Genomic DNA, 23,778 nt, shown 5'->3' with positions numbered 1-23,778 from the left:
CACGCATAGGCACACTTTCTCTCTCCTTCTCTTTCTGTTTCTGTATGCCTTACTGTCTGTATCTATGTACTGCAGTCAGGGCTGGAATATGGCCTAGTGGTAGAGAGTCCTCCTTGTGTACATGAAGCCCTGGCTACCGGCCCCCAGCAGGATGTATAATAAAAAAAAAAAGGCAGAAGTAGATCTGTGCAACTAGGGGTAGAGTGGTAGCCTTGAGCATACGGAAGCCAGGGACAGTGCATAGTCCCTGAGTTCAAGCCCAATGTTGGGGGGTGGGGGGGGGCACAACAACCAATCCTTGTTATGTGTCCTTCACTGTCTGTCTCTGTATTTTTCTGTCTATTTCTGTCTCTGTCTTTGTCTCTCTCTCTGTCTCTCTGTCTCTCTCTCTCTCTATCGTGTACATAAAATTGTGGCTGACAAGAGCCTTGTTTGATTCTTTCAACAGACATGAAGGCACAGATGTTTCAGGACACCCTTGGACACACAGCCATGGCCTCTGCTGCAACCCCGGACCCTGACCAGTGGCCATGCTCCATGCAAAGAGCCCTGAGAGAAGGCCCAAATCAGAATTGGTCCAGGTGGGCAGACAGCAGTGTTACCAAAAGCAATGCACACTGTGCACCTTCTTTTATGGTGTTTGCCCAAAGGCAGAGGGAGAAAAAGGGTAGGTTAGTGCACCGGTTGGGGTGGGATGTCTAGAGAGGGAGCCTCTCTTGAGCCTGAAGCAAGGAGAAAGAGAACTCTCCAGAGCAGAGCCAAAATCCCTGCTTGGGTTCTGTGAGCCCAGGCTGTGCAGACCAGCACTCCTGTGAGTGAGTGAGCAGCCATTTTGGTAGTGGAGTAGAAAGAGCTGGTGTTTTTTGTTCCGCAAAGGGCGGAGGGACGGACGCAGGGGAAGGGCAGGGTAGCATTGCTAGTACAACACTGCCATCAAGCGGCTTCTGAAATGGAACCCAGCAGCACTTCCGCCAGCTGTCTTAGAATATGGAGGGTTGCGCGTGGGCACTGGGGCGGACAAGACAAAGAAGGGTGCTGTTGGAGAATTCTGGGGTTCAGGGAGGCTCAGGGGGAGCCCTTGGTCTAAGCCACAGGTGTTTTCCTGGTCTGTGAAAACCTCTCAGGCAGAAAAGAATCACAGCCAGCCAGCTTGTCAGGCAGCGCAGGAAGCACACGCTCTGGTGAGGTGGCAGCCATGTTAGGCAGAGATTCTAGGCAGTGTGTACAGAGCCTTGCGCAACTTGGGGCTCTGCCACCACATGCACAGTTGACCTGCATCCACATTTCTTCTAAGGAAACACTCAGAATCCACGAAGCCCGTGCCCTGGACCCTCTAGGGCCCATGATGCATTCAATCCCATCATTTCCAGACCCACTCATGACCCACTTGGCCACCTGACCACCACCAGCACATCTGTGCTGCCTGCTTGTTGCTCCTGGGTACTACCTGGGACATCGTTTTGTTTTTCCCTTTTTCTTCTTTCCCTTCTCCCCTGTCTGCAACTTTCCTAGCCCCTGCTTTTTTGTGTTGTTGTTTATGTTTTTTGTTTTTTGTTTTTCATTGTTCCCCCCGGCCAGATACAGGGAAAAAGAATACCCTTCACTGTCCCCAGGATGATTTGGGTTTTGTGTTGTGTAGCTCAGAGCCACAGTGCAAAAGCCGCCATTTTGTAATCCTAGCATTGGAAATTGGCGGTTTTTTTTTTTGCTTTGTAAAGGGCGGAGGGAACACAGTATGGAGCAGGGTAGCCTTGCATTCCTGGTACAACACTGCCATCAAGCGGATTCTGAAATGGAACCCACCAGCACTTCCGCCAGCTCCCTTTGAACTGGAAGGGACTAATGCTCCTAGGGGTATCTGGACACTCGGTAATGAGGAGAGGACTCCTGGAGGATTCTGGGTTCTAGGGCTCATGGGAAGCCCTTGTGATTGCCAACCTGTGTGCCACAGGGCTGAGGAAACCTCAGAGGCAGGAGACAAGCACAGAAGGCCACCTATGGTGGCTAATTGCACACAGGAAGCCCAGGTTCTGTGCTCAGGTGGAAGCCATGTCTGGGGAGGATTGTGGCCAGTGTCTGCAGAGCTCTCAGCACTTCAGGTTGCTCAATCCCATGGACAGTTAGCTTCTATCTCCTTTCTTCGGGGGGAAACTTCCAGATCCTAAGCAAGAGGGATCCTGGAACACAGAAGGTCCCTACTGTACACATTTCCCTTGTAGGAAGGAACCCTTGACTGGCAAGGCTTCTCTAACCACTGTTGCATGTTCTTCCCAGCTGGGCCTTGCTGCTTGTCATCCATGACATTAGTGGACTTTGTTTTCATATTTGTTCTGTTCTTGGTACTTAAAGTAAGGGTCTGAGGGCTGTCCCTCATTGTTATTTATTTATTTTTTTTATCTTCTCTACAAGGCTAGTGCTCTAGTAGTAGTTCAGCCACACCTCTTGTGTGGTGTCTGTGTGTGTCTGTGTGTGTTTGTGTCCTAAGGTATATTTGCTCAAGGCTAGAGCTCTACCACCTGACTCAGCTCTAAGGAAGGTTTTTTGTGGTTATTTCCACGTAGGAGTGGTTGATAAACCAATGATCAGGAACAACACCCCAATCCTTGGTTCTAGAAGTGATGGGGCTGTGTTGAGCCTGGCCTCTCCTGGGTTCAGGGATCCCCCCCCTTGCTTTCCATCTGCCCAATGTCTCAGAGAATAAAAGAGGTGGAGGCCGATTGTCCACCTGGTTACAGAGCCAGAGAGGCTGAGACACTGCCCAGTATTCCTCCCAGATATGGGCACCACCTGCCCACAGACACTAGGCATCCCGTGCCATTAGCTGCCCTAGCTGGCTGCTTGGGATTGTCTCCTGCCTTTGATGCTTCCTCAGGCCACTGAGACCCAGGTCAGCTTTGCCAAGGGCTCCCCAAAGGCCTCCCAGGTCCCCAGAATCCTGCAGGGCCACCTCCTTTTTTATTGACCACTCAGATTCCCCTGGGCCCCTGGGTGAGCTCCTGCCAGTGCTAAGAGCCCTTGTGGAAATGGTGCTGGATTCCGTTTTAGAAGCCGCTTGATGGCAGTGCGCTATCAGGAGTGGCAGCCCACCCTTCCCCAGCAGCTCTGCCATAGCCCTTTGTGACCAAAACATGCTCACTTTTCCCCTAGAGCTACAAAATGGCTGCTCAGCTGCCTGGGATCTGGCCTTCACTGCACTGGAACACAGAACCAAAGCACAGATTTGGCCTCTGCCCTGGGACTTGGATCTTCCTCTAAATGGCCATGTTAGGCAGGAAAGAGGAAAGGCTCCCCTTCCTCTAGGAATCCCACCACCCCAGGGCTCTGGCCCTATGTTTGCTTTTCCTGCACTCAAGGAGACTTGAGGGAAATCCCTGCCTGTCCCCTGCTCTCCCCCAATTCTGATTGGCCTCCTCAGAGGACTCCACATGCAGCATGGCGGCCTCTGGCTCAGGTCTGCAGCACAGGTCAGCAGTGACAGCTCACGATGCCCTGAAGCTTCAGTGTCTCGACACTGCTTCAGCACAGACTCTTGCTGGTCTAGGCTGGCTCAACCTTGACTGTCCCAAGTCTCAGATAAAAGTCTTCAATAAGACAGAGTGAGAATCTGACACAGTCCTGGATGCTGGTGACAGACAGCTTCAGTGTTGTTCACTGGTGACAGCTGTGGACAGGCAAGGCTGTAGCCCTTTGGTGCTCTGGTGCACAGAATATTCTTCTGTGTGACCTCAGGTCCGGTGGACATGCACAGTGGAGGCTACCTTTGGGTGCTGAGCCACATGACAGATGGGAACATCGCAAAGTTCATGCTATGCAAGCGTGCCTGTTGTAAGGGCCTCAGTTCTGAAGACAACCTAGAGTTCAAACTGGAAGCACAGTACCCTCTCAGCCAAAACTGCCCCTCCTTAGCCTCAGTTCCTGACCCTTGGGCATTCTGATTGGGTGGCCTAGAAACAAAATCTTGTCTGTCCACTCTGCACCTCTATCATACGCTCCATGAATTGTAGTGTGTCTTTCTCTACCTATTTAAAACACATGCCTGTGTGTACATACACGCATAGGCACACTTTCTCTCTCCTTCTCTTTCTGTTTCTGTATGCCTTACTGTCTGTATCTATGTACTGCAGTCAGGGCTGGAATATGGCCTAGTGGTAGAGAGTCCTCCTTGTGTACATGAAGCCCTGGCTACCGGCCCCCAGCAGGATGTATAATAAAAAAAAAAAGGCAGAAGTAGATCTGTGCAACTAGGGGTAGAGTGGTAGCCTTGAGCATACGGAAGCCAGGGACAGTGCATAGTCCCTGAGTTCAAGCCCAATGTTGGGGGGTGGGGGGGGGCACAACAACCAATCCTTGTTATGTGTCCTTCACTGTCTGTCTCTGTATTTTTCTGTCTATTTCTGTCTCTGTCTTTGTCTCTCTCTCTGTCTCTCTGTCTCTCTCTCTCTCTATCGTGTACATAAAATTGTGGCTGACAAGAGCCTTGTTTGATTCTTTCAACAGACATGAAGGCACAGATGTTTCAGGACACCCTTGGACACACAGCCATGGCCTCTGCTGCAACCCCGGACCCTGACCAGTGGCCATGCTCCATGCAAAGAGCCCTGAGAGAAGGCCCAAATCAGAATTGGTCCAGGTGGGCAGACAGCAGTGTTACCAAAAGCAATGCACACTGTGCACCTTCTTTTATGGTGTTTGCCCAAAGGCAGAGGGAGAAAAAGGGTAGGTTAGTGCACCGGTTGGGGTGGGATGTCTAGAGAGGGAGCCTCTCTTGAGCCTGAAGCAAGGAGAAAGAGAACTCTCCAGAGCAGAGCCAAAATCCCTGCTTGGGTTCTGTGAGCCCAGGCTGTGCAGACCAGCACTCCTGTGAGTGAGTGAGCAGCCATTTTGGTAGTGGAGTAGAAAGAGCTGGTGTTTTTTGTTCCGCAAAGGGCGGAGGGACGGACGCAGGGGAAGGGCAGGGTAGCATTGCTAGTACAACACTGCCATCAAGCGGCTTCTGAAATGGAACCCAGCAGCACTTCCGCCAGCTGTCTTAGAATATGGAGGGTTGCGCGTGGGCACTGGGGCGGACAAGACAAAGAAGGGTGCTGTTGGAGAATTCTGGGGTTCAGGGAGGCTCAGGGGGAGCCCTTGGTCTAAGCCACAGGTGTTTTCCTGGTCTGTGAAAACCTCTCAGGCAGAAAAGAATCACAGCCAGCCAGCTTGTCAGGCAGCGCAGGAAGCACACGCTCTGGTGAGGTGGCAGCCATGTTAGGCAGAGATTCTAGGCAGTGTGTACAGAGCCTTGCGCAACTTGGGGCTCTGCCACCACATGCACAGTTGACCTGCATCCACATTTCTTCTAAGGAAACACTCAGAATCCACGAAGCCCGTGCCCTGGACCCTCTAGGGCCCATGATGCATTCAATCCCATCATTTCCAGACCCACTCATGACCCACTTGGCCACCTGACCACCACCAGCACATCTGTGCTGCCTGCTTGTTGCTCCTGGGTACTACCTGGGACATCGTTTTGTTTTTCCCTTTTTCTTCTTTCCCTTCTCCCCTGTCTGCAACTTTCCTAGCCCCTGCTTTTTTGTGTTGTTGTTTATGTTTTTTGTTTTTTGTTTTTCATTGTTCCCCCCGGCCAGATACAGGGAAAAAGAATACCCTTCACTGTCCCCAGGATGATTTGGGTTTTGTGTTGTGTAGCTCAGAGCCACAGTGCAAAAGCCGCCATTTTGTAATCCTAGCATTGGAAATTGGCGGTTTTTTTTTTTGCTTTGTAAAGGGCGGAGGGAACACAGTATGGAGCAGGGTAGCCTTGCATTCCTGGTACAACACTGCCATCAAGCGGATTCTGAAATGGAACCCACCAGCACTTCCGCCAGCTCTCTTAGAACTGGATGGGACTAATGCTCCTAGGGGTATCTGGACACTCGGTAATGAGGAGAGGACTCCTGGAGGATTCTGGGTTCTAGGGCTCATGGGAAGCCCTTGTGATTGCCAACCTGTGTGCCACAGGGCTGAGGAAACCTCAGAGGCAGGAGACAAGCACAGAAGGCCACCTATGGTGGCTAATTGCACACAGGAAGCCCAGGTTCTGTGCTCAGGTGGAAGCCATGTCTGGGGAGGATTGTGGCCAGTGTCTGCAGAGCTCTCAGCACTTCAGGTTGCTCAATCCCATGGACAGTTAGCTTCTATCTCCTTTCTTCGGGGGGAAACTTCCAGATCCTAAGCAAGAGGGATCCTGGAACACAGAAGGTCCCTACTGTACACATTTCCCTTGTAGGAAGGAACCCTTGACTGGCAAGGCTTCTCTAACCACTGTTGCATGTTCTTCCCAGCTGGGCCTTGCTGCTTGTCATCCATGACATTAGTGGGACTTTGTTTTCATATTTGTTCTGTTCTTGGTACTTAAAGTAAGGGTCTGAGGGCTGTCCCTCATTGTTATTTATTTATTTTTTTTATCTTCTCTACAAGGCTAGTGCTCTAGTAGTAGTTCAGCCACACCTCTTGTGTGGTGTCTGTGTGTGTCTGTGTGTGTTTGTGTCCTAAGGTATATTTGCTCAAGGCTAGAGCTCTACCACCTGACTCAGCTCTAAGGAAGGTTTTTTGTGGTTATTTCCACGTAGGAGTGGTTGATAAACCAATGATCAGGAACAACACCCCAATCCTTGGTTCTAGAAGTGATGGGGCTGTGTTGAGCCTGGCCTCTCCTGGGTTCAGGGATCCCCCCCCTTGCTTTCCATCTGCCCAATGTCTCAGAGAATAAAAGAGGTGGAGGCCGATTGTCCACCTGGTTACAGAGCCAGAGAGGCTGAGACACTGCCCAGTATTCCTCCCAGATATGGGCACCACCTGCCCACAGACACTAGGCATCCCGTGCCATTAGCTGCCCTAGCTGGCTGCTTGGGATTGTCTCCTGCCTTTGATGCTTCCTCAGGCCACTGAGACCCAGGTCAGCTTTGCCAAGGGCTCCCCAAAGGCCTCCCAGGTCCCCAGAATCCTGCAGGGCCACCTCCTTTTTTATTGACCACTCAGATTCCCCTGGGCCCCTGGGTGAGCTCCTGCCAGTGCTAAGAGCCCTTGTGGAAATGGTGCTGGATTCCGTTTTAGAAGCCGCTTGATGGCAGTGCGCTATCAGGAGTGGCAGCCCACCCTTCCCCAGCAGCTCTGCCATAGCCCTTTGTGACCAAAACATGCTCACTTTTCCCCTAGAGCTACAAAATGGCTGCTCAGCTGCCTGGGATCTGGCCTTCACTGCACTGGAACACAGAACCAAAGCACAGATTTGGCCTCTGCCCTGGGACTTGGATCTTCCTCTAAATGGCCATGTTAGGCAGGAAAGAGGAAAGGCTCCCCTTCCTCTAGGAATCCCACCACCCCAGGGCTCTGGCCCTATGTTTGCTTTTCCTGCACTCAAGGAGACTTGAGGGAAATCCCTGCCTGTCCCCTGCTCTCCCCCAATTCTGATTGGCCTCCTCAGAGGACTCCACATGCAGCATGGCGGCCTCTGGCTCAGGTCTGCAGCACAGGTCAGCAGTGACAGCTCACGATGCCCTGAAGCTTCAGTGTCTCGACACTGCTTCAGCACAGACTCTTGCTGGTCTAGGCTGGCTCAACCTTGACTGTCCCAAGTCTCAGATAAAAGTCTTCAATAAGACAGAGTGAGAATCTGACACAGTCCTGGATGCTGGTGACAGACAGCTTCAGTGTTGTTCACTGGTGACAGCTGTGGACAGGCAAGGCTGTAGCCCTTTGGTGCTCTGGTGCACAGAATATTCTTCTGTGTGACCTCAGGTCCGGTGGACATGCACAGTGGAGGCTACCTTTGGGTGCTGAGCCACATGACAGATGGGAACATCGCAAAGTTCATGCTATGCAAGCGTGCCTGTTGTAAGGGCCTCAGTTCTGAAGACAACCTAGAGTTCAAACTGGAAGCACAGTACCCTCTCAGCCAAAACTGCCCCTCCTTAGCCTCAGTTCCTGACCCTTGGGCATTCTGATTGGGTGGCCTAGAAACAAAATCTTGTCTGTCCACTCTGCACCTCTATCATACGCTCCATGAATTGTAGTGTGTCTTTCTCTACCTATTTAAAACACATGCCTGTGTGTACATACACGCATAGGCACACTTTCTCTCTCCTTCTCTTTCTGTTTCTGTATGCCTTACTGTCTGTATCTATGTACTGCAGTCAGGGCTGGAATATGGCCTAGTGGTAGAGAGTCCTCCTTGTGTACATGAAGCCCTGGCTACCGGCCCCCAGCAGGATGTATAATAAAAAAAAAAAGGCAGAAGTAGATCTGTGCAACTAGGGGTAGAGTGGTAGCCTTGAGCATACAGAAGCCAGGGACAGTGCATAGTCCCTGAGTTCAAGCCCAATGTTGGGGGGTGGGGGGGGGGCACAACAACCAATCCTTGTTATGTGTCCTTCACTGTCTGTCTCTGTATTTTTCTGTCTATTTCTGTCTCTGTCTTTGTCTCTCTCTCTGTCTCTCTGTCTCTCTCTCTCTATCGTGTACATAAAATTGTGGCTGACAAGAGCCTTCTTTGATTCTTTCAACAGACATGAAGGCACAGATGTTTCAGGACACCCTTGGACACACAGCCATGGCCTCTGCTGCAACCCCGGACCCTGACCAGTGGCCATGCTCCATGCAAAGAGCCCTGAGAGAAGGCCCAAATCAGAATTGGTCCAGGTGGGCAGACAGCAGTGTTACCAAAAGCAATGCACACTGTGCACCTTCTTTTATGGTGTTTGCCCAAAGGCAGAGGGAGAAAAAGGGTAGGTTAGTGCACCGGTTGGGGTGGGATGTCTAGAGAGGGAGCCTCTCTTGAGCCTGAAGCAAGGAGAAAGAGAACTCTCCAGAGCAGAGCCAAAATCCCTGCTTGGGTTCTGTGAGCCCAGGCTGTGCAGACCAGCACTCCTGTGAGTGAGTGAGCAGCCATTTTGGTAGTGGAGTAGAAAGAGCTGGTGTTTTTTGTTCCGCAAAGGGCGGAGGGACGGACGCAGGGGAAGGGCAGGGTAGCATTGCTAGTACAACACTGCCATCAAGCGGCTTCTGAAATGGAACCCAGCAGCACTTCCGCCAGCTGTCTTAGAATATGGAGGGTTGCGCGTGGGCACTGGGGCGGACAAGACAAAGAAGGGTGCTGTTGGAGAATTCTGGGGTTCAGGGAGGCTCAGGGGGAGCCCTTGGTCTAAGCCACAGGTGTTTTCCTGGTCTGTGAAAACCTCTCAGGCAGAAAAGAATCACAGCCAGCCAGCTTGTCAGGCAGCGCAGGAAGCACACGCTCTGGTGAGGTGGCAGCCATGTTAGGCAGAGATTCTAGGCAGTGTGTACAGAGCCTTGCGCAACTTGGGGCTCTGCCACCACATGCACAGTTGACCTGCATCCCCATTTCTTCTAAGGAAACACTCAGAATCCACGAAGCCCGTGCCCTGGACCCTCTAGGGCCCATGATGCATTCAATCCCATCATTTCCAGACCCACTCATGACCCACTTGGCCACCTGACCACCACCAGCACATCTGTGCTGCCTGCTTGTTGCTCCTGGGTACTACCTGGGACATCGTTTTGTTTTTCCCTTTTTCTTCTTTCCCTTCTCCCCTGTCTGCAACTTTCCTAGCCCCTGCTTTTTTGTGTTGTTGTTTATGTTTTTTGTTTTTTGTTTTTCATTGTTCCCCCCGGCCAGATACAGGGAAAAAGAATACCCTTCACTGTCCCCAGGATGATTTGGGTTTTGTGTTGTGTAGCTCAGAGCCACAGTGCAAAAGCCGCCATTTTGTAATCCTAGCATTGGAAATTGGCGGTTTTTTTTTTTGCTTTGTAAAGGGCGGAGGGAACACAGTATGGAGCAGGGTAGCCTTGCATTCCTGGTACAACACTGCCATCAAGCGGATTCTGAAATGGAACCCACCAGCACTTCCGCCAGCTCCCTTTGAACTGGAAGGGACTAATGCTCCTAGGGGTATCTGGACACTCGGTAATGAGGAGAGGACTCCTGGAGGATTCTGGGTTCTAGGGCTCATGGGAAGCCCTTGTGATTGCCAACCTGTGTGCCACAGGGCTGAGGAAACCTCAGAGGCAGGAGACAAGCACAGAAGGCCACCTATGGTGGCTAATTGCACACAGGAAGCCCAGGTTCTGTGCTCAGGTGGAAGCCATGTCTGGGGAGGATTGTGGCCAGTGTCTGCAGAGCTCTCAGCACTTCAGGTTGCTCAATCCCATGGACAGTTAGCTTCTATCTCCTTTCTTCGGGGGGAAACTTCCAGATCCTAAGCAAGAGGGATCCTGGAACACAGAAGGTCCCTACTGTACACATTTCCCTTGTAGGAAGGAACCCTTGACTGGCAAGGCTTCTCTAACCACTGTTGCATGTTCTTCCCAGCTGGGCCTTGCTGCTTGTCATCCATGACATTAGTGGACTTTGTTTTCATATTTGTTCTGTTCTTGGTACTTAAAGTAAGGGTCTGAGGGCTGTCCCTCATTGTTATTTATTTATTTTTTTTATCTTCTCTACAAGGCTAGTGCTCTAGTAGTAGTTCAGCCACACCTCTTGTGTGGTGTCTGTGTGTGTCTGTGTGTGTTTGTGTCCTAAGGTATATTTGCTCAAGGCTAGAGCTCTACCACCTGACTCAGCTCTAAGGAAGGTTTTTTGTGGTTATTTCCACGTAGGAGTGGTTGATAAACCAATGATCAGGAACAACACCCCAATCCTTGGTTCTAGAAGTGATGGGGCTGTGTTGAGCCTGGCCTCTCCTGGGTTCAGGGATCCCCCCCCTTGCTTTCCATCTGCCCAATGTCTCAGAGAATAAAAGAGGTGGAGGCCGATTGTCCACCTGGTTACAGAGCCAGAGAGGCTGAGACACTGCCCAGTATTCCTCCCAGATATGGGCACCACCTGCCCACAGACACTAGGCATCCCGTGCCATTAGCTGCCCTAGCTGGCTGCTTGGGATTGTCTCCTGCCTTTGATGCTTCCTCAGGCCACTGAGACCCAGGTCAGCTTTGCCAAGGGCTCCCCAAAGGCCTCCCAGGTCCCCAGAATCCTGCAGGGCCACCTCCTTTTTTATTGACCACTCAGATTCCCCTGGGCCCCTGGGTGAGCTCCTGCCAGTGCTAAGAGCCCTTGTGGAAATGGTGCTGGATTCCGTTTTAGAAGCCGCTTGATGGCAGTGCGCTATCAGGAGTGGCAGCCCACCCTTCCCCAGCAGCTCTGCCATAGCCCTTTGTGACCAAAACATGCTCACTTTTCCCCTAGAGCTACAAAATGGCTGCTCAGCTGCCTGGGATCTGGCCTTCACTGCACTGGAACACAGAACCAAAGCACAGATTTGGCCTCTGCCCTGGGACTTGGATCTTCCTCTAAATGGCCATGTTAGGCAGGAAAGAGGAAAGGCTCCCCTTCCTCTAGGAATCCCACCACCCCAGGGCTCTGGCCCTATGTTTGCTTTTCCTGCACTCAAGGAGACTTGAGGGAAATCCCTGCCTGTCCCCTGCTCTCCCCCAATTCTGATTGGCCTCCTCAGAGGACTCCACATGCAGCATGGCGGCCTCTGGCTCAGGTCTGCAGCACAGGTCAGCAGTGACAGCTCACGATGCCCTGAAGCTTCAGTGTCTCGACACTGCTTCAGCACAGACTCTTGCTGGTCTAGGCTGGCTCAACCTTGACTGTCCCAAGTCTCAGATAAAAGTCTTCAATAAGACAGAGTGAGAATCTGACACAGTCCTGGATGCTGGTGACAGACAGCTTCAGTGTTGTTCACTGGTGACAGCTGTGGACAGGCAAGGCTGTAGCCCTTTGGTGCTCTGGTGCACAGAATATTCTTCTGTGTGACCTCAGGTCCGGTGGACATGCACAGTGGAGGCTACCTTTGGGTGCTGAGCCACATGACAGATGGGAACATCGCAAAGTTCATGCTATGCAAGCGTGCCTGTTGTAAGGGCCTCAGTTCTGAAGACAACCTAGAGTTCAAACTGGAAGCACAGTACCCTCTCAGCCAAAACTGCCCCTCCTTAGCCTCAGTTCCTGACCCTTGGGCATTCTGATTGGGTGGCCTAGAAACAAAATCTTGTCTGTCCACTCTGCACCTCTATCATACGCTCCATGAATTGTAGTGTGTCTTTCTCTACCTATTTAAAACACATGCCTGTGTGTACATACACGCATAGGCACACTTTCTCTCTCCTTCTCTTTCTGTTTCTGTATGCCTTACTGTCTGTATCTATGTACTGCAGTCAGGGCTGGAATATGGCCTAGTGGTAGAGAGTCCTCCTTGTGTACATGAAGCCCTGGCTACCGGCCCCCAGCAGGATGTATAATAAAAAAAAAAAGGCAGAAGTAGATCTGTGCAACTAGGGGTAGAGTGGTAGCCTTGAGCATACGGAAGCCAGGGACAGTGCATAGTCCCTGAGTTCAAGCCCAATGTTGGGGGGTGGGGGGGGGCACAACAACCAATCCTTGTTATGTGTCCTTCACTGTCTGTCTCTGTATTTTTCTGTCTATTTCTGTCTCTGTCTTTGTCTCTCTCTCTGTCTCTCTGTCTCTCTCTCTCTCTATCGTGTACATAAAATTGTGGCTGACAAGAGCCTTGTTTGATTCTTTCAACAGACATGAAGGCACAGATGTTTCAGGACACCCTTGGACACACAGCCATGGCCTCTGCTGCAACCCCGGACCCTGACCAGTGGCCATGCTCCATGCAAAGAGCCCTGAGAGAAGGCCCAAATCAGAATTGGTCCAGGTGGGCAGACAGCAGTGTTACCAAAAGCAATGCACACTGTGCACCTTCTTTTATGGTGTTTGCCCAAAGGCAGAGGGAGAAAAAGGGTAGGTTAGTGCACCGGTTGGGGTGGGATGTCTAGAGAGGGAGCCTCTCTTGAGCCTGAAGCAAGGAGAAAGAGAACTCTCCAGAGCAGAGCCAAAATCCCTGCTTGGGTTCTGTGAGCCCAGGCTGTGCAGACCAGCACTCCTGTGAGTGAGTGAGCAGCCATTTTGGTAGTGGAGTAGAAAGAGCTGGTGTTTTTTGTTCCGCAAAGGGCGGAGGGACGGACGCAGGGGAAGGGCAGGGTAGCATTGCTAGTACAACACTGCCATCAAGCGGCTTCTGAAATGGAACCCAGCAGCACTTCCGCCAGCTGTCTTAGAATATGGAGGGTTGCGCGTGGGCACTGGGGCGGACAAGACAAAGAAGGGTGCTGTTGGAGAATTCTGGGGTTCAGGGAGGCTCAGGGGGAGCCCTTGGTCTAAGCCACAGGTGTTTTCCTGGTCTGTGAAAACCTCTCAGGCAGAAAAGAATCACAGCCAGCCAGCTTGTCAGGCAGCGCAGGAAGCACACGCTCTGGTGAGGTGGCAGCCATGTTAGGCAGAGATTCTAGGCAGTGTGTACAGAGCCTTGCGCAACTTGGGGCTCTGCCACCACATGCACAGTTGACCTGCATCCACATTTCTTCTAAGGAAACACTCAGAATCCACGAAGCCCGTGCCCTGGACCCTCTAGGGCCCATGATGCATTCAATCCCATCATTTCCAGACCCACTCATGACCCACTTGGCCACCTGACCACCACCAGCACATCTGTGCTGCCTGCTTGTTGCTCCTGGGTACTACCTGGGACATCGTTTTGTTTTTCCCTTTTTCTTCTTTCCCTTCTCCCCTGTCTGCAACTTTCCTAGCCCCTGCTTTTTTGTGTTGTTGTTTATGTTTTTTGTTTTTTGTTTTTCATTGTTCCCCCCGGCCAGATACAGGGAAAAAGAATACCCTTCACTGTCCCCAGGATGATTTGGGTTTTGTGTTGTGTAGCTCAGAGCCACAGTGCAAAAGCCGCCATTTTGTAATCCTAGCATTGGAAATTGGCGTTTTTTTTTTTTTGCTTTGTAAAGGGCGGAGGGAACACAGTATGGAGCAGGGTAGCCTTGCATTCCTGGTACAACACTGCCATCAAGCGGATTCTGAAATGGAACCCACCAGCACTTCCGCCAGCTCTCTTAGAACTGGATGGGACTAATGCTCCTAGGGGTATCTGGACACTCAGTAATGAGGAGAGGAGTCCTGGAGGATTCTGGGTTCTAGGGCTCATGGGAAGCCCTTGTGATTGCCAACCTGTGTGCCACAGGGCTGAGGAAACCTCAGAGGCAGGAGACAAGCACAGAAGGCCACCTATGGTGGCTAATTGCACACAGGAAGCCCAGGTTCTGTGCTCAGGTGGAAGCCATGTCTGGGGAGGATTGTGGCCAGTGTCTGCAGAGCTCTCAGCACTTCAGGTTGCTCAATCCCATGGACAGTTAGCTTCTATCTCCTTTCTTCGGGGGGGAAACTTCCAGATCCTAAGCAAGAGGGATCCTGGAACACAGAAGGTCCCTACTGTACACATTTCCCTTGTAGGAAGGAACCCTTGACTGGCAAGGCTTCTCTAACCACTGTTGCATGTTCTGCCCAGCTGGGCCTTGCTGCTTGTCATCCATGACATTAGTGGGCTTTGTTTTCATATTTGTTCTGTTCTTGGTACTTAAAGTAAGGGTCTGAGGGCTGTCCCTCATTGTTATTTATTTATTTTTTTTATCTTCTCTACAAGGCTAGTGCTCTAGTAGTAGTTCAGCCACACCTCTTGTGTGGTGTCTGTGTGTGTCTGTGTGTGTTTGTGTCCTAAGGTATATTTGCTCAAGGCTAGAGCTCTACCACCTGACTCAGCTCTAAGGAAGGTTTTTTGTGGTTATTTCCACGTAGGAGTGGTTGATAAACCAATGATCAGGAACAACACCCCAATCCTTGGTTCTAGAAGTGATGGGGCTGTGTTGAGCCTGGCCTCTCCTGGGTTCAGGGATCCCCCCCCTTGCTTTCCATCTGCCCAATGTCTCAGAGAATAAAAGAGGTGGAGGCCGATTGTCCACCTGGTTACAGAGCCAGAGAGGCTGAGACACTGCCCAGTATTCCTCCCAGATATGGGCACCACCTGCCCACAGACACTAGGCATCCCGTGCCATTAGCTGCCCTAGCTGGCTGCTTGGGATTGTCTCCTGCCTTTGATGCTTCCTCAGGCCACTGAGACCCAGGTCAGCTTTGCCAAGGGCTCCCCAAAGGCCTCCCAGGTCCCCAGAATCCTGCAGGGCCACCTCCTTTTTTATTGACCACTCAGATTCCCCTGGGCCCCTGGGTGAGCTCCTGCCAGTGCTAAGAGCCCTTGTGGAAATGGTGCTGGATTCCGTTTTAGAAGCCGCTTGATGGCAGTGCGCTATCAGGAGTGGCAGCCCACCCTTCCCCAGCAGCTCTGCCATAGCCCTTTGTGACCAAAACATGCTCACTTTTCCCCTAGAGCTACAAAATGGCTGCTCAGCTGCCTGGGATCTGGCCTTCACTGCACTGGAACACAGAACCAAAGCACAGATTTGGCCTCTGCCCTGGGACTTGGATCTTCCTCTAAATGGCCATGTTAGGCAGGAAAGAGGAAAGGCTCCCCTTCCTCTAGGAATCCCACCACCCCAGGGCTCTGGCCCTATGTTTGCTTTTCCTGCACTCAAGGAGACTTGAGGGAAATCCCTGCCTGTCCCCTGCTCTCCCCCAATTCTGATTGGCCTCCTCAGAGGACTCCACATGCAGCATGGCGGCCTCTGGCTCAGGTCTGCAGCACAGGTCAGCAGTGACAGCTCACGATGCCCTGAAGCTTCAGTGTCTCGACACTGCTTCAGCACAGACTCTTGCTGGTCTAGGCTGGCTCAACCTTGACTGTCCCAAGTCTCAGATAAAAGTCTTCAATAAGACAGAGTGAGAATCTGACACAGTCCTGGATGCTGGTGACAGACAGCTTCAGTGTTGTTCACTGGTGACAGCTGTGGACAGGCAAGGCTGTAGCCCTTTGGTGCTCTGGTGCACAGAATATTCTTCTGTGTGACCTCAGGTCCGGTGGACATGCACAGTGGAGGCTACCTTTGGGTGCTGAGCCACATGACAGATGGGAACATCGCAAAGTTCATGCTATGCAAGCGTGCCTGTTGTAAGGGCCTCAGTTCTGAAGACAACCTAGAGTTCAAACTGGAAGCACAGTACCCTCTCAGCCAAAACTGCCCCTCCTTAGCCTCAGTTCCTGACCCTTGGGCATTCTGATTGGGTGGCCTAGAAACAAAATCTTGTCTGTCCACTCTGCACCTCTATCATACGCTCCATGAATTGTAGTGTGTCTTTCTCTACCTATTTAAAACACATGCCTGTGTGTACATACACGCATAGGCACACTTTCTCTCTCCTTCTCTTTCTGTTTCTGTATGCCTTACTGTCTGTATCTATGTACTGCAGTCAGGGCTGGAATATGGCCTAGTGGTAGAGAGTCCTCCTTGTGTACATGAAGCCCTGGCTACCGGCCCCCAGCAGGATGTATAATAAAAAAAAAAAGGCAGAAGTAGATCTGTGCAACTAGGGGTAGAGTGGTAGCCTTGAGCATACGGAAGCCAGGGACAGTGCATAGTCCCTGAGTTCAAGCCCAATGTTGGGGGGTGGGGGGGGCACAACAACCAATCCTTGTTATGTGTCCTTCACTGTCTGTCTCTGTATTTTTCTGTCTATTTCTGTCTCTGTCTTTGTCTCTCTCTCTGTCTCTCTGTCTCTCTCTCTCTCTATCGTGTACATAAAATTGTGGCTGACAAGAGCCTTGTTTGATTCTTTCAACAGACATGAAGGCACAGATGTTTCAGGACACCCTTGGACACACAGCCATGGCCTCTGCTGCAACCCCGGACCCTGACCAGTGGCCATGCTCCATGCAAAGAGCCCTGAGAGAAGGCCCAAATCAGAATTGGTCCAGGTGGGCAGACAGCAGTGTTACCAAAAGCAATGCACACTGTGCACCTTCTTTTATGGTGTTTGCCCAAAGGCAGAGGGAGAAAAAGGGTAGGTTAGTGCACCGGTTGGGGTGGGATGTCTAGAGAGGGAGCCTCTCTTGAGCCTGAAGCAAGGAGAAAGAGAACTCTCCAGAGCAGAGCCAAAATCCCTGCTTGGGTTCTGTGAGCCCAGGCTGTGCAGACCAGCACTCCTGTGAGTGAGTGAGCAGCCATTTTGGTAGTGGAGTAGAAAGAGCTGGTGTTTTTTGTTGCGCAAAGGGCGGAGGGACGGACGCAGGGGAAGGGCAGGGTAGCATTGCTAGTACAACACTGCCATCAAGCGGCTTCTGAAATGGAACCCAGCAGCACTTCCGCCAGCTCTCTTGGAACTGGGAGGGTTGCCCATGGGAACTGGAGGTGTAATGCCCAGATTTTAAGGCCCCCCAAAACAACCATTAGAGTCCACAGTCAAAGCCAAACCGCAAGGGTCGTTTTATTGGGAGTTCGAACCTGTTCCCCCATGCGCACTCATTGTCAGTGAAGCTGAGAGGCCCCGAGCACAATTCCAGCACAGCTTTTATAGACAAGTACAGGGAAGATGAGGAAGACCTCTGGTTATAAGTACATGATTGGTTGACATTTGCCCTTGTTTACTTGTTGCTTCAGGATTGGCCTGGGTCTTCCCGCGGAAGCATGGGTCAGATGGCCTTAACCCTGGGGGTGGGCCTCCAGGAGTGGTCACGTAGCCACATTCCTGGAGCCAGCAGGTCCTACCTCCTGTGCCCAGGTCCGGGCCGGGGTCTGAGAGCTGACAGTTATATCCGACTTTAGCTCTGGGCGTATGCAATTAATCATGTCACAGCGCCAGATAGTGCCCAGATTCGGGTAGTACAGAGTTCACAGAGGGGTGTGTGTGTGTGTGGGGGGGGGGGTGCGTGTGGTTACAGAGTAGCTATAGGATACTGCTGGTATTTTTCCACTTCCCCATGGGTTAGCAAGCAAAGGTACAGAAGCAAAATAGCTGTTAGGGGCATAATGGTCACAATTTTATTCTCTACGCTCTTCAGAGGCAGTCCAGACAAAGAAGGGTGCTTCTGGAGAATTCTGGGGTTCACGGACACTTATGGGAAGTCGTTGGCCCAAGCAACCCGTTTGCCTGCTCTGTGCAAGGCTCAAATGCAGAAAAGAATCCCAGGCAGCCAGCCATGGTTGCTGTCAGGCAGCACTGTCAGGCCCTGGTCATGTGGCAGCCATTTCAGGGAGGGATTGTGGGTAGAGTCTGCACAGTCAGGAGCATTTTGGGGCGCTCCTTCCACTTGGACCGTTTGCCTGCATCCCCCTTTCTTCTGATGTGACTGTCATATAGGAACCTAGCTGGTACCCTGGACCCACTAGATCCCTGCTACATATAGTCCCATCTTTTCAGGAACCCATAACCAGCTTATGGACCCTGACCACCTGCCCTTTTAATATGCTTCCTCTGTTTTGCTCCTGCATCCCATCTGGAAAATCTCTCTCTCTCTCCTTCTCTCTGTCTCTTTTTAACCTGTGTTTTCTCCCGGCCTCCCCCTATCCCACTTCCTTTCTCCCCCCTGGACGGGTCTAGGGTCTTGGAAGGCCTGTAGGCAATCCTTGTAAGCGCTGATCTGTGTTCCACTGGGCTGAGGAAGCAAGCCTCAGAGGCAAGAGACAAGTACAGCCAGCCAGCTATGGTGGCTAAATGGACACAGGAAGCACAGGCTCAGTGGTCAAGTGGAAGCCAAGTTGGGGGTGGGATGTGGGGGATTGTAGCAGTGTCTGCAGAGCCCTTAGCATTTCAGTGTCCACAGCCAGAAACACAGTTCCACCCCTCTCTCTTTCTCTCTCCTTGATCATGGGGATTAAACTCAGGGTTTGGGCCCTGTTCCTGAGCTCTTTGAGCCACAGCTCCACTTCCAGTTTTTCTGGTGGTTAATTGGAGGTAAGTGTCTCACAGGCTTTCTTTCTGGCCCAGGCTGGCTGTGACCTGTGATCATTAGATCTCAGCCCTGTAAGTAACTAGAATTATAGGTATGAACCTCAAGCCCATTGTCCTCCATCATTCATTCACCCTAAGCCAGAAGGTCCCTGCTGTGCGCATTTCTCTTCCAGTAACCCATGACTGGCATGGCTTTGCTGACTTGTGAAGCATCTACTTGGCACCTGGCTCTTGCTCCGTCTCATCCAGGAAATCTGAGCCCCTGCCTGCCCCTACCTCTGTTCCTGGGCCTTGTACTCAGGGCCTGGGCACTGCCTCTGAGCTTTTTTGTCTTACTGTTATTGCTCTACCACTTCAGTCACAACCCCCCCTTCTAGCTTTTTGTGGTTAACTGGACATAAATATTTCATAGATTCCTGTCCAGAGTGGCCTTGAACCTTGATCCTCAGGTCTCAGCTTCCTGAGTAGCTTGGATTATAGGCGTGAGCCATGAGCTCCCAACTCCACTTCTAGCTTTTAGGTCGTTAATTGGACATAAAACACTCCTGGACTTTCTTACCTGGGATAGCTTCAAACTGAGATCCTAAGATAGCTAGTATTATAGAGGAGAACTATTAGGTTTCCAGCTGTTCCTCTACCCTACCCCAGCCTTCTTCTTTTCTACCTGAGCAGTGCTGGGAATACAGCAGCAAAAAGGCCCCAGGAATGCTGGGAACTTGAGTTAGTACTATGTAGCACTCTTGGCCCTGTGCAATTTTCTTGTTCTTTTTCTTAGGTATCATCTTTGGGCCAGAGATCCAGGTATTGTCTTTGACCATGCAGAAACACCGACAGTATGGGGCAGGGAATAGCTGTCCTGACATTTAAAGCCCTGTATAGATGCAGAACCCTTGTGTGGAAGAGAGGCCCCTGCCAAGTCTGGCAGTTGCTCTGCCATGTGTCTAGGTTCTAAGGTTCTACTGTCAGCATGGGTAGATCAGAGATGACTGAGTTTAGAGATGTGTGCTTTTACCCATGGTGTAGTGAGAGCAACATTGAATGACCTAAAAGAGGTGTCCTTCCCTGCATAGGAGCCACCAGCTGACCACAGTGCAGTCAGAGTTTCACATGCATGGTTATATGGTTGTTTCCTGTAGGTCTCATGAAGAGCCGTGAGACTGGGAATATCTGGGAAGGGAAGTCCTCAGACCCTTATGCAGGGAGAGCATCCTTAGTGAGCCTGGTCAGAGATCTGTTGGACAGACCCCTGGCACTGGCAGGCAGCTTCTTGTGTCCTAAGCCCTGTGCTCTGCTCACGTTTGTGGATGCCAAACTGCCACACTCTAGTAGTGAAGCTCATTCTGTAACATAGCTTTCAGTTAAGTAAGCTCAGTGGGTCTGTGATCCAGCCCAAGTAGAACTTAAGGCCACATGGAGGGCTAAGGTGGGGAGGGAGGCAGAGGTAGAGTAGACATGGCACTGGTTGTTGGAGTTCTCTTATTCTGGGAAAATGCCTCTTGGTCTATGAATTCTCTCACAGTCTGAATTTGCTACTTGCTGTCTTCCTTTAATCCAAATTGGGGAGGGCTTCTTTTTGGTCCTCAAGGGGTAACAATGTTAGGGTTGTGAAGGGAGGAAGAAGAGATAATGGAAATCTAATTTTTCCTGTGTCTTTCTTTGGAGCAAATGGGTAAAGGGTTCTTGATGGTCATGTGGGAATAAGGAAATTAGGCATGGTTGTGAGGGGTTGAGGAGGAGAAATGGTTAATGCACATAAAGAAACAGCTAGCCTGGCAGAAATGGGACCCATGTTGTGTTTTGGACAGTGGGAGGTAGAGGCTTTGAGACCTATGGAGCCCAGAGAAGGTGTGCAGGTTAGACAGACAAATGAGGTTTTGTTTCTGGGCAATCCCAGACATGCATGGCCCCCCAAAACTTGTTTGGATGGGGCCAGAGTACTGCATTGGTAGTGTTTCTTATTTTGACCTCAGGTTGGCTCCAGAACATAGGCCTCCAAAGCCTGCCTCTTTTGTTTTGTTTTGTTTTGTTTTGTTTTGTTTATTAAACAATGTAACTGGGAGTTCTTCTCATCTCTCTTGTTTCTTAGCACTATGAAGGTGGCCCAGATCCAGCTGCCTAGAGGTCCAACCAAGAGATGATCTGTGTTCAAGAGCACCAAAGACCTTCGGCCTTGCCTGTCCGCGGTTGTGCTCTAGCCTAAAAAATAGGAGCTATCACAAGAATCCAGACCTGTGTCTGAGTGATTGTCATTCTGTCTGCACACAAGACCTCAGCTGGGACATAGGACAGTGTTGAGGCAGCGGAGGCCCAGTGTGAGCCTGTCCTCTGGCACATGACTGGCCCTCAGTGCCCTGCCCAGTCTTTTACCTAGATTTCACGTAGGCAGAAATGACTGTGTGCTAGAACTCCCTGGGTACAGGAGCAGGGTTCAGGTACTGCTGCTTCAGGCCTCTTATCTCTCACTGGTGGGCAGATGGCAGGGTTGGTGTTAGGAAACGGAGTCATGAGTGTAAGGAAAGATCAAGCGGATGAAAGGGGAGAAGGAAGGCAGATACTTCAGTGAGACATCCAGACCAAGAAATTCATCTTTAGTCCTAGGTGAAGAGGCTAAGCCATCCCAAGTGACAGGAACTGAGGATAACAGGAGCCAAAAGGGACTTGACCTTTGCAAAAGAAAGGAATGAGGAAGACCAGCACAAAATTCCAGAGAGAGAGAAATTTAAGGTAAATTAAGGAGTTGAATGGGTATGCAGTAAATACTAGTTATACCCCAAACCAAGAATTAAACAAAGAGGGGCTGGGGATATGGCCCAGTGGCAAGAGTGCTTGCCTTGTATACATGAGGCCCTGGGTTCAATTCCCCAGCACCACATATACAGAAAACGGCCAGAAGTGGCACTGTGGCTCAAGTGGCAGAGTGCTAGCCTTGAGCAAAAAGAAGCCAGGGACAGTGCTCAGGCCCTGAGTCCAAGTCCCAGGACTGGCCAAAAAAAAAAAAAAACAAACAAACAAAAAAAAGAATTAAACAAAGAGAGTATTTTGCTTGCTTAATTGCTATGTGTAATCACGAACTGCCAATTCTGCTTCTGTATGTATGCTTGCTTTCTTTGCCAAACTTGCCTGACCATCTGCATGTGGTATGTGACCACCTGTATGTGGTACATGTGATTTTTGCCTTTAAAAACCCAGCCCTACTGAGGCCCAGAGTGTTCTTCACCATCTCGATGGTGAGGAACAGATGCTGTACAGCTAAATACAGTCCCCTAGCCCAATTGACTGAGTGCTGGTGACTTTATTGTTGTGAGTTCGAGTCCCACCTTGGTAGCTGGGATGCTACTACACTCAGCAGACTTTAATCATGGCTGCTGAAGGGCTCCATGTAACACTAAGAAGGGATGGCTAGACAAAGAAGGGTGAGTGTAGCGACTTAAGGGTTTTTATACACTCTTAAGATGAGAGTCTTTTTGAAAATTCTTTGACCTGTCCTGTTGGGGGTTAATTTGCCACATCTGCCCTGTTTTTTGTTTTGTTTTGTTTTTTTTCTGGGGGGAGGGGAGATGTTACAGTATAAACAGTCCCATTTGGGGTTTGCAATGTCAATAGTCCTGTCTGGTGGATTTATGATGGGGATATCTTCCTGGCTGTTCTGGTCTTTCAGATAAGGCCAGGTGTGAGGATTTCCTTATAACCAGGATGTCTCCCACAGGAGGATGGTGGCCCATAGAAGCAGTAGAGTTATGAGAACAAAGCAGATTCTCCTCAATTGGTGCCAAGCAGGTGTCCATTCTGTCCATCTTTCCTCTTTAAGATCTGCCCAAAGGCAGAGATAGGAAAGGGTAGGTTGGAGCTCCCAGTCGGGTAGGATGGCTAAAGGGGGAGCCTGTCCTTTTTTTTTTTTTTTTTGGTCATGGGGTTGAACTCTGGGCCTGAGCATTGTCTCTGAGATCTTTAGCTCCATGTTAGTGGTCTACTACTTCTGATTTTCTGTGGTTAACTGGAGGTAAGAGTCTTGTGGACTTCCCTTCCCAGGCTGGCTTTGAATCAGGATCCTCAGATCTCAGCCTCCTGAGTAGCCAGGATTATAGGCATGAGCCACCAGCAGCAAGCCTGTCCCTTGGTAGTGCCAAAGTCTCTGCTTGAGTTCAGTACACATAGGCTGTGCAGCCCAAGAGTCCAACAAAATGCGCAGCCATTTTGTAGTCCTAGTGCTAAAGGTAAAGTTTGGCGTTTTTTTGCTCTGCAAAGGGCGGAGGGAGTACATACAATAGAGGCAGGGCAGGCCGGCGTTCCTGGTACAACACCGCCATCAAGCGGATTCAGAAACAGGATTCACTAGCACTTTAGTTAGAAGAGCCTCGCTGGTGTGCAGCGAAGTGAGGGACCCACAGGACATAGGGGAGGGCTTTGGGGTCTGGGAGGTGCATGGGGAGCCCCTGGCACAGATGACTCTGGTCTGCCTGGTCTCTAGAAGGGTGAAAATGGGAGGAGAGACCGCGTTACCAGCTAGGGTGGCTCTGGGTGGGAGCAGAAAGCAGGGGCTCTGTGGTCCGGTGGCTGCCTTGTCTGGGTGCGATGGTGGGCAGCATCTGTGGAACCCTCGGTGTCTCGCCGCGTGGACAGTTGTTTTATTATTCTTTCCTCCCTCCCACCCCTCCTCCCTCATTTTCCCTTCTTGTGTCTAATGCAGGCCAGAAAGACTGCAGGGGTCCATGGCCCGTGTTTTGTTTTGTGCACCTAGTCAGTCCAGCCCAGAGGCCAAGTGGTTTAGCAGCCATTTTGGAATTGTAGCAGAAAAAGTTTTTTTTTTTTTTTTTCCTCCACAAAAGGCGGAGGGAGCTTAGCAGGATGGGACGGACAGGTTGGTATTTGTGGTGCAACACTGCCATCAAGCGGATTCAGTTTTCAGAATCCACCAACACTTCTGTATAGACTTGTAGTACTTGAAGAGGTGTGCATGCGCATTGGGGATTCAGAATGCACAGGCTAGAGAAGCATGCCCCTGGAGAAACTGGGGTCTTTTGAAGCTT

At 50.9% G+C, this 23,778-nt stretch overlaps 1 long non-coding RNA gene across 16 annotated transcripts in view; it reads left to right on the top strand.

The window, feature by feature from the left end:
* LOC125343276 overlaps positions 1-21,539 on the top strand; it is a 65,681-nt gene extending 44,142 nt beyond the window's left edge. For 12 of the 16 annotated variants that reach the window (XR_007209301.1, XR_007209314.1, XR_007209313.1 and 9 more), the window contains exons 12-17: positions 449-581; positions 4,498-4,630; positions 8,547-8,679; positions 12,596-12,728; positions 16,646-16,778; positions 20,838-21,539. This is a non-coding gene — a long non-coding RNA (uncharacterized LOC125343276). The remainder of the gene's footprint in view (positions 1-448; positions 582-4,497; positions 4,631-8,546; positions 8,680-12,595; positions 12,729-16,645; positions 16,779-20,837) is intronic. The other 4 variants (XR_007209304.1, XR_007209303.1, XR_007209302.1 and 1 more) reach the window with 4 other exon arrangements.
* Positions 21,540-23,778: the final 2,239 nt, after the last annotated feature.

The sequence above is a fragment of the Perognathus longimembris genome, chromosome 28 (genome assembly GCF_023159225.1).
Source record: "Perognathus longimembris pacificus isolate PPM17 chromosome 28, ASM2315922v1, whole genome shotgun sequence".
In the NCBI taxonomy this organism is placed as follows: domain Eukaryota; kingdom Metazoa; phylum Chordata; class Mammalia; order Rodentia; family Heteromyidae; genus Perognathus; species Perognathus longimembris.
The sequence above is the reverse complement of the archived record's forward strand: the minus strand, read 5'-3'. Positions and strand labels throughout refer to the sequence as shown.